The sequence below is a fragment of the Sminthopsis crassicaudata genome, chromosome 1, assembly GCF_048593235.1.
Source record: "Sminthopsis crassicaudata isolate SCR6 chromosome 1, ASM4859323v1, whole genome shotgun sequence".
NCBI classification, from domain to species: domain Eukaryota; kingdom Metazoa; phylum Chordata; class Mammalia; order Dasyuromorphia; family Dasyuridae; genus Sminthopsis; species Sminthopsis crassicaudata.
In genome coordinates this window covers 160,435,577-160,446,371 of record NC_133617.1, presented here as the reverse complement: position 1 = coordinate 160,446,371, position 10,795 = coordinate 160,435,577, and the positions used below count along the sequence as shown (strand labels likewise).

The 10,795-nt window shown below is 39.0% G+C and overlaps 1 protein-coding gene across 1 annotated transcript in view; it reads right to left on the bottom strand.

The window, feature by feature from the left end:
• The window catches only part of GMDS (GDP-mannose 4,6-dehydratase), a 751,186-nt gene that overhangs the window by 52,631 nt on the left and 687,760 nt on the right, over nt 1-10,795 (bottom strand). The gene's annotated exons all lie outside the window — the stretch shown is intronic.

Sequence of the window (10,795 nt, the reverse complement as noted above, 5' to 3'; positions counted from 1 at the left end):
AAATCCAAGGCTCTCTCCCCTGTGCCACAGTTGCTGCCTGCACAGTTGGCACCTTTATGCTGGGATGAGATAGAAGGCATCCAACTTTTATATCCAACTACAGTGTTTTTGTTATAAATCAGTGACATTAAGCAGCTAGCTTTCTTATATTGCTAAGAAATTATCTTGGGTAGATGGTGGCTCAGTAAGTAGTAAGGAGATGATAATCTTGCCAGTATATTTTGTTCTTAAATCTTCATTCTGCATTCCACTCTTCCAAAAGCTGGAGTCATCTGCAGGTCAAACTATGGCCCGAGGTGGCACCTAAACTACTTAAGGAAAAAAAAAGCTGCTTCTTCTGAATACATGAAAACTCTTGCTGTGAGGCTGAATGTCTAAGAGCCACACCTCCTGTTTGCTGCTCATCTCACCCTCCCCTTTCTCCAGAGGATTTTTGCAGTTTGACAGTCACCACACAGCTGCAGGGCTTTCGGAAATTCTAGACAAGGCAGCTCATTTCCATGTAGCCTTCACCTCCCAACAAATGCTAAAGGCTTTCAGGACTTCATTCTAACTCCGTGGAGGAAAAAAAAAAAAAAAAAAACTGAAGGCCCCTTCCCCGAAAACCATAGTGACAGAGTCAACCGAGGCCCCCCAGAACAATATAACCACTCTAAAGCATCAATCAACAGACCCGAACTTATCCTTCTAAAAGCAGCCTATGACCTAAAAAGACTTCAGGCTGTTTGAGCTTGGTGGCAGGTTTATCGCTTTCATTTATGAATGCATAGACAAGTTCATGTAAGTCTGTGTTTAAAGCAAATAATTAATTCTAAACTCCTGCTCAAAAGAAGAGAGACATAGGACAGAATTCATAACGAAGTTGCTGTGCCACAATGAAAATCTGGTGAAATCAGTCATGATGATTAGAAAATGATCATTTTGCTACCAAAATTAGTCCCTTAAATTGGTGGGAAAAGTCTAAAGATGCAAATATTTTTCAAGTTTACACCTTTCCCTATCTCCTGCTTATGTACACATAGTGTAATGTAATTTGTCAATATATCTGTGATAACTCCTCAGAGAAATGAAAAGTGGAGTAACAGAAATGAGTTTACTAAAGTAGAAGGCAAGAATTTTTGTATGTTTCTAAATAAATGTGCAGCTAGATCACACAATGCATGGAACCCCAGGCCTGGAATCGGGAACACAAGTCCAGATCAGGCCTCAGACATACTACTAAGGAAACCCCAAATAGGTCCACAAAGAGTAAAAAAAAAAAAAAAATAGACATGGTGTTATTTATAAATCATAATGTCACATAGAAATAAAGAAGGATAGGTAATTTTGTTAATATAAAGAACTATAAAGTTGGAAACTCCTTCTACCATTGCAGATTGCAACCTGCCATAACTTATTAGCTAAGTCTTGGGGAGTTGTCTAAGGCACACACAAGTTGTATGACCTGCTCAGGATCACACAAGTAGTATAAGGAAGTGAGATTTGAATCTGGATCTTTTTGATCTCTAGCCTAGCTCTATGACCACAATGCTAACAAACTATGATACAGCAGCCTGGAGGAGAGTGCCAACTGGTTCCATGGGGCAAGATGATTTAGAACTTGGATAGGTAAGCAAGAAAGTGGGGGAGGAGGGACAGACAGACAGATAGAAATAGAGAGAGAAAAAGATAGATGGATATGGATAGAGAGAGAGAGAGAGAGAGAGAGAGAGAGAGAGAGAGAGAGAGAGAGAGAGAGAGAGAGACAGAGAGAGAGAGAGGAGAGAGAGAGAGACAGAGAGAGAGAGAGAGAGACAGAGAGAGAGACAGAGACAGAGACAGAGACAGAGAGAGAGAGAGAGAGAGAGAGAGAGAGAGAGACAGAGAGACAGAGAGAGAGAGAGAGACAGAGAGAGAGAGAGAGAGAGAGAGAGAGAGAGAGAGAGAGAGAGAGAGAGAGAGAGGCTTGATGGAAGAGAGTAAGCAAGAAACTGCCAGGTAGGTGGGAGAAAGTCAGAAGAGGGTGAGCAGTAAGTGGAAAAGTAGGTAGGTGGTCAGCAAAATGACTACAGAATACTTGTGTATACATGTGTGTATATATATATGTTATATGTATACACATATATGTGTATACACAGTTTTATACACATATGTATATAAACATATGCTCAATTCTCACAGTAAGTTTCTCTGAGATTTTCAGTTTTACATCTCCCAACTATTTGAGTTTTTCAGAATGATATAGAAGAATTTTTAAATGACCTGAGTTCTCTAAAGCCAGGTTTAGGATAATAGTTTGCTTGTGGGACTTAAGTCACTGAATTCTAAGACTAGTTAGAAAAAAATTCCCAGTGACAAGTGACTGAAAGAAGTTTCATGTGGGCAGCATAATGAATGGACATATTACAACATCAGTGTACAGAACTTCTTTCCAGGTAGGAAAAAAGCCAAAGACAGAGTACCAAGCATTATCTGGTATCTCATCAGTTGACAAACTAGAGATAAAGATTTCTGAAACTGATTCAATAGTTTCCCTTTGTGCCTCACTTTATATCATTCTGCCTCTTCCCTAGGAAATTACCTTGGACTTCAGCCCACTACTGCTAGTAAGAATCCTCAGCCCTTCCCACTACTGAGAACCTCATTCTTTTGTGTTCTTGTTTTATCTGCTCAGATCAGGAATGACAACTTATCACTCTTCTGTGATCCATTACTAGTCTCATGTCAACATTTCAGTGGGGATTCCAAGTGCACTAGCCAATTTCTAATTCTATATTTTGAAACAGTGCGTAAGGCAGCCCAGTAGATCAGCTTATGGCAGCTGGCAGTGGGGTCCATCCCTTTCTCCACTATCATACTGTACTTCTGGCTAAAATAAATGAGGTTTAGGATTTCAGAGAGCTCCTCCAATTTCAGTCCATAAACTTTAAAACCACACTCCATTTCTCCCCCTCACATCTCATGTTGTTCAATCTGTTCAACTTCTGGAGATTGATGACCTTACAAGTTCACGGGCTGATTAGTTTCTAGAAATTATGGGGGCTGACGAGTAAGCAATATGGCCTTCCCCTCCTCTCCACACCCAGTTTTGCCAGCATGAGGATGTTAACTTCCCAAGTGCTCCCTCTCCCGAACATTTTCCCCACAGGTCTTTGTTTTCATCTTGTGATTAACCAGAAGCCAAAAAAAAAAAAAAAAAAGAAAAGGAAAAAAAGTCTGGGACTTTCATTAGGCCAAACTATTTAAAGTTGGTAATGGTGCTGGTCAGGAGAGGAGGCAGAGACAAGACTGGAGTGAGGGAGGTTTTTACACAAAAAGGTCTGGTATTGAGCTAAAGGAAATTCTGCTTGGAAGATTAAAATTCATTTCATCATTTGCTCTCCCTAATGACACATTTACAGATTCTCCTGACAAGGAATTTTCTTAGGGAAATTTGTTAAAACTACTTTTCACCATTACCACCAAAAAAACCTTTAACTCATTCCCATTACCACAAACATAGGTGTAAGCAATGAAAACTACAGTTCGACCATCTGAGTAGTAGTGGACTTCATTTTGTAATTAAAGTGCACACTCATCACCATGCTTCCAGCTGCTTGGAGCATAATACTACCCAGAGTAATAACATATTGTTTTGAGGAATGTCATAAAAACAACAACAACAACAAAATTCCATTTCAGAACATGATTCTAATTCCTTAAGTAACACACAAAAACCAGGCAAAAGATGAAGATTCTACATGCATTGTCACTCCTGTGTCAACCCAGTGGTTAGCAGACACGTCTGAACTGAAGCCCAAGATCCAGTGACATTTCAAAGGAGAGGCAACCTTTTTGAAGGTCTATTTTTGGCTCTGGCTCAAAACTTATGCAAAAAACCGTACACCCTTCTTGCTGGGGTATATGGATTGTTCTAGTCAGTGGGAGTGGGTGGGAAAGCTGTTTTAAAAATATAAATAGAGACAAGGATAATAACTATATTTATTTACAGGTGACAATGGCATTAAATAATTGAGGTCAGATGACGCAATGGTTGAAGGACTAAACCTTTATAGCAACTTTCATGTTTGTCTGAATGTTGGTTCTGGAAAACATGCCACTAATTAAAATAGAAATTTCATTAAAATCTATTTGCTGATTTCCTTTCTTTTTAGTAATCACAGTGCCTATGCATTTTGTGATCCATTAAATGCATTTCCAGGAATGAATGTATGGTAAAAGTTTTTTTCATCTATGTGGGGGTAGAGCACTTGATGGTTTTAGATACAGAAGTAAAGATTTTTCTGCGTAAAAAAAAAATCCCTGTTTGTCCTCTTTTTAGCAAAAGGCCTCTTGGGGAAGTCGCTTACTTGTTTAAGTGTTAGTTTCCCTATATGTAGGAGAGGGTTGGCCCTAGATGATGTCCAGGCTCTTTTCCATTTCTCAATCCTATGATCTTTTTGTGACGCATGCTACATTCATGCATGATATTACTAACCTTGGCCCATTGCAAGTTGCTACATTTTGGTGTGCAACATATTTTGATCATGTAGAGAAAATGTTTTATTGGAGCCAAATGAGATCTTGAGATCTCCTGACAGCAAAGCGCAGGAGCTTCAAAGGGATTCCAGCTCAACTGGAATCATCATTACAAAACAGATTTTAGTTCTATTGTTAGCCAGACCACAATGGAGGCAGAGATTGCCAAGATAAATGCTCTTGAAATCTCCTCCATATATTACCTTTGAACAATTAATTGGCCTTATGGAAAAAAAAAAAAGAAAACAGAATGAAAGATTGACAATGGAATACATTGTTCTTTGATGTTAGAGTGAACAAATCACAGTCACATTGTGCAAATATCTGCCAAATTGACAATTAATTCAAACCAGTCTTTAATTTGAGACTTTATCCTGAGTGTCATAAGAACCAGCATGTGCTTAACCTGTAGATTACCCACTCTGACTAAATAAAGAGGAAGAAATTCAACTGCCTGAGAAAACAGCCATTCTTAACTTAGGCTCAGAGCTGACCAACTGGGATGAAGTATTTCTGCATTGCTGTGCAAGTTCTCAGCATATGGGTCTAACCGTTGGTGAAATTCAGCAACCTGATGTTCTTCCAGGATCACTGAAATCAATCACCCAGATGTGAATATTGACAGGCAGATTGATGTCTAAGTTGAAGGTAGAGTGCTCTACAATGTTGATGATCCCTCACAAAAATCAATTCAGTTTTAAAAAAATTTTTCCAAGAGTTCACCATTTGCCAGGTACTGTGATAGATGCTCAGACAAAAATGAAACCATTTCTGCCCTCAAAGAGGTTTTGTTCTACTAGGATGGGAGAAAGGAAATGAATATGTATACAACTAAGTAATTTCAGGAGAGAGAGGGAGAGCACTAACAATGAAAAAATCAGGAGAGGCTTCAAGTCAGAGGTGGCCAAGAGGTATAGGGGAAGAAGGGGTCCTGGAAACACATGGGCCGGCTTGTGTAAAGGCCCAGGGAACAGTGAGGAGGGCAGGTGGCTGGAGCTAGGAAGGAATACATGAAAGGGATTAATATGAAAAACATCTGGAAAGGTAAGTAGAAGCCAGATTGTGGTAGGCTTTAAATGTCAGGCTGAGGAGTTAATATTTTATATTTGAAGTAGAAGGGAGCCACTAAATTTTTGAGCTGATATATGTACATTTTGCATAAAAATAACAGATCTTGCTCTTGTTGTGACTCTTTGTCTCACACTTGTCCCTAAAAGATTTTCATGTTATGCCACAGAAGTCACTCTTCTAGTTAGAGTTCCAATGTCACCCCTAAGCTGCTGTGGAGTCTTAGGAAATTTTCTCTGTGCCTTCTGAGTGAAACCAGTTACGAGGTTTACTCCATTGGGATGTCATGTGAGAAAGTATAAGGTGATGTTGAGAAAGTGCTTTGAGATCTTCAGACACCAGGGGCTTGTAAAGGCAAATAGCATGATTTGCTAAAGGTCAGTTTGGTGGCTTACTGCATAGGGTCTCTGGAATCAGGGAGAACTGAATTTGACTCCAACCTCAGAGACTCAGTAGCTGTGTCAGACCCTGGGCAAGTCACTTAATCCTGTTTGCCTCAGTTTCCTCATCTGTCAAATGAGCTGAAGAAGGAAATGGCAAATCACTCCAATGTTTTTGCCAAGAAAACCCCAATGGGTCATGTAGAGCCAGACATGACTGAACCACCATCATTACCACCACTTCCATCACCACCTTTTTAGCCACAGTTGGAGCTATAGATGCCTTTTTATAAATACATTATAAATAAACAGTTTATTAAAAAAGTGAGGCTAAGCAATGGTTAGCATTCTGAGTTTGGAGTTGAGAATACCTGAGTTCAAAAGTAACTTCACATACTTCCTTACTAACTATGTGATCTTGAGCAAGTCACTTAATTAATCTCTGACTGCCTCAATTTCCTGTAAAATGGGGATGATAATAATAAGCTCCTTCCTGCCAGGATTGTTGTGAAAATAAAACAAGACAAAAATTATAAGCAACTGCCTGATACTTTGTGAATGCTATATAAATGGTGGCAGTAGTAGTAGTAGTAGTAGTAGTAGTAGCAATAGTAGTAGTGGTAGCACTAATAGTAGCAGGAGTACTAATAGTAATAGTAATAATGGTAATAGTAGTAGTAGCAACACTAATAATAATAGTATTGCTAACAGTAGCAGTACTAATAGTAGTAGTATTATTAATAATAGTAATAGTAACAATAGTAGAGTAGTAGCAGCACTAATAATAGTAATAATATTACTAATAGTAGTAGTAATAGTGGTAGTAGTAGTAATAATGGTATTAGTAGTAACAGTGGTAATAATAATAGTAGTAGCACTAATAGTAATAGTACTATTATTAGTACTACTAGTATTAACTTATTAGTACTAACTACTAACAATAGCAGTACTAATAGTAGTAGTATTACTAACAAACAGTAGCAGTACTAATGGTAGTAGTAGTAGTAATAATGGTATTAGTAGTAATAGTGGTAATAGTAATAGTAGTAGTAGTAGTAGCACTAATAGTAGTAGTATTACTAACAGTAGCAGTACTAACAGTAGTAGTAATAGTGGTAGTAGTAATAATAATGGTATTAGTAGTAATAGTGGTGATAGTAATAGTAGTAGTAGTAGCACTAATAGTAGTAGTGGTAGTAATAATGGTAGTAGTAGTAATAGTGGTAATAGTAATAGCAATAGTAGCACTAATAGTAGTAGTATTACTAACAGTAGCAGTACTAGTAGTGGTAGTACTACTAATGGTAGTAGTAACAATAGTAGAGTAGTAGCAGTACTACTAATAGTAGTAATATTACTAATAGTAGTAGTAATAGTGGTAGTAGTAGTAATAGTGGTAATAGCAATAGTAGTAGTAGTAACACTAATAGTAGTAGTATTATGTAAGGGCCCTTTAAATGGGCTGCGCCACAGTGCATCATTGAGGCCCAGAAGTAATTTCTGTGGATATTAGGACTGCCTTGTAGGTGGGATCCTGTCCATTTTTTTTTTATTCATTTTTCCAAATTATCCCCTCCCTCCCTCCACTCCCTCCCCCCGATGGCAGGTAATCCCATACATTTTACATGTGTTACAATATAACCTAGATACAATATATGTGTGTAAATACCATTTTCTTGTTGCACATTAATTATTAGCTTCCGAAGGTATAAGTAACCTGGGTAGATAGACAGTAGTGCTAACAATTTACATTCGCTTCCCAGTGTTCCTTCTCTGGGTGTAGTTATTTCTGTCCATCATTGATCAACTGGAAGTGAGTTGGATCCTGTCCATTTTGAGATAGCTTTGTAATGGGTGACTCTCTCGCTGATTGGCTGTGTGTGTGACCTCACAGGCCCTATGTAAGCCCACTTCAGGCAGCAGTCGCTCTCTTTAACCTGGCGCTCTTCACCCTGGCTCCCTAGCCTGGGTGGCCAAGCCAAGATGGATAGCCAAAAGAGGTAAGGATTTTAGTAGTGAACACGTGGGTCTTCTGACCAGGTGTTCACTTGGGAACCAACAAGTCAGGGCATCAGTTAGGGCATTATGTGAGTAGGTATAATAAAGGCTTTTAAGATTACACGTGGCTGTTCTTGAGTGCGCTACCGGTTATTAAGCTATAGATTCAAGAGGTCGTGGCCAGAGACCTTTGAAGGCCTCAGAGGAGGCGAGCCGGGTAGAGTTCACACTGCAAAGGACAGTGGTCAAAGGTACTCTGGTGGGTCTAGTAATTGTAACTGCCAGGAGAGCACGTTACAGTATTACTAACAAACAGTAGCAGTACTAATGGTAGTAGTAATAGTGGTAGTAGTAGTAATACTGGTATTAGTAGTAATAGTGGTAATAGTAATAGTAGTAGTAGTAGTAGCACTAATAGTAGTAGTATTACTAACAGTAGCAGTACTAATAGTAGTAGTAATAGTGGTAGTAGTAGTAATAATGGTATTAGTAGTAATAATGGTAATAGTAACAGTAGTATTAGTAGCACTAATAGTAGTAGTAATAGTAATAATGGTATTAGTAGTAAAAGTGGTAATAGTAATAGTAGTAGTAGCACTAATAGTAGTAGTATTACTAACAGTAGCAGTACTAATAGTGGTAGTACTAATAATGGTAGTAGTAACAATAGTAGAGTAGTAGCAGTACTAATAATAGTAGTAATATTACTAATAGTAGTAGTAATAGTGGCATTAGTAACAATAGTAGTAGTAGCACTAACAATAGTAACATTACTAATAGTAGTGGTAGTAGTTCTTATGGTCATCCAGGAAGACTCATCTTTTTGAGTTCAAATCTGGCCTCAGACACTTACTGTGGGACCCTAAACAAGTCACTTAACCCATCTGCTTCCGTTCCTCATCCGAAATGAGCCGGAGAAGGAAATGACAAACCACTCCAGCATCTTTGCCAAGAACACCCCAAATGAGGTCACGAAGGGTCAGACATGAGTGAAATGACTGAACAACAACAAACCATGACTCAAAGCTGACTGAGATATCATGATTTCTTGCCTCTCCCCAGTAAGTTATTTTGGGACAGAGGAGCCGGAGCGATGTTTCCGAAGGGGCCAGATATCATTTAACCTGCTCCGGCCTCTCTGACAGGCCCATTTTCTGGTGCTCAGGGGGTAGGGCGGCTGAAGAGAATCTGGGGGGGCCCCGGCAGCATTTGATGGCCGTCCCGTTGGTGTGGGTGAAGTGAGAGGCATGCAGCCGCACATCTGCCTTTTGGCAGCGTCCTGCTGCCGGGGCGTGCTGTTACTAGTCTCGGTGTGACAAAAGCTTTCACTCGGCTGACATGCATGACATCACGCCGCAGCCCGTCACACTGGGGGATAAGCCACTTAACAATTTCTATTCGGCTGTGCTCTGTCAGCACAGTCCTCCAAAGTGACTGAAAGAAGAACTAACTGGTCTTGCTTTGCTCACAACTCGAACTTGGGGGATATAATAAATGGTTTTCCACTAAAAAGCAAAACAAAACAAAAATACAACAGTGTGAGCCAACCGAAAGAGGAGCTTTAGAAGAGTTGGCAGCCTGTCACTGAACGAGGAATGGACCTAAATGGAAAATGAGGCTCCCCCACCCCGAGAAGTCAGTGTGAGGAGGAGGAGGAACTGGATTGCTCTGCTCAGGCCTTCTTGGCTTTCTGGCTTTCTTGTTTAAGTTTAAAAAGTAAAAATGTGTAACTTCCCAAAGAGGCCAAATGGTTTCTGGTTTTGGCAGAATTCATTTGAAGAAAACAACTGGACGGATCCTCCATCCCTAAAACTTTATGAGTTTCTGGGTTTTCTTCAGATATAAAATATACATGAAAGGATGATTATAATGGCATTTCTGGGTTATTGTTATTCAACCTAAGCACTTATTATGGGCTATATCTTTGAACTTCTGTTTTCAAAACCTTAAATTATATTCTCTGGACTTGGTCAAAAAGCCTGTTTGCTGTCAGTTCCTAAATGGGTACAATTATGATATAAGCATATATATTTGGGGAAAGGTTGATGGAGAAGTAGTTCCTTTATTTGCTACTATTATCAAGGACAAAAAAAAATTTAAAATTCAGGCAGGGAATAAATCAGTTATCAAAATTCAAACTGATTCTCCACCCCTTTCTCTCCATTCCTTTCCCTCCCTTCTTCCCTTGCCTTACTTTTCCCAACACACACACACACACACACACACACACACACACACCCTCCTAATTGATAGTCAGTGTGAGTGACTCACTCTTGGACAAGTTCACAGACAAAAGCCTCTAGATTGCTTGTCACTGAGTCAGGTTTCTGCTGCTGCCTTATCTTAGGTACCTTATCCAATCAGGCAGACAGAAGCATAAGGGAGAGAAAAGGAATGGAGCCCATATTTGGAAACAACCATTTGCAAATTTGATTTGTTTCTTTCTACTAAAGGATGATTTCCTATAGAGCAATTTAAAATGTTTTAGGAGGTAAGATTCAACTATTTTGGGAAATAAGTTCTTGGCCTCTAAGATCTCAGAGAACAGGAATCTTTGTGGACTAGGACACAAAATCTGAAGTTCTAGTCTGATCTCTTAAAGAATTTTTACTTTATATGTGTATTTTTGGTAGTTCATATTTGTAAGCATATTACATTGATCCAAAAAGAGATCCAAATTGGTTTGTAAAATGGACTTAGAATTATCTTTTTATGTCTGTGTTGATTGTTTTTGCTTTCAGAGAGACTTCACTTTACGCAGGAAGTATATTCTTAAGGGAGGCTTATATTCAGATCAATATGGTATAATACCTCATTATTGTTACTATTCTGGAAAGAAGATAGTGTAGAGA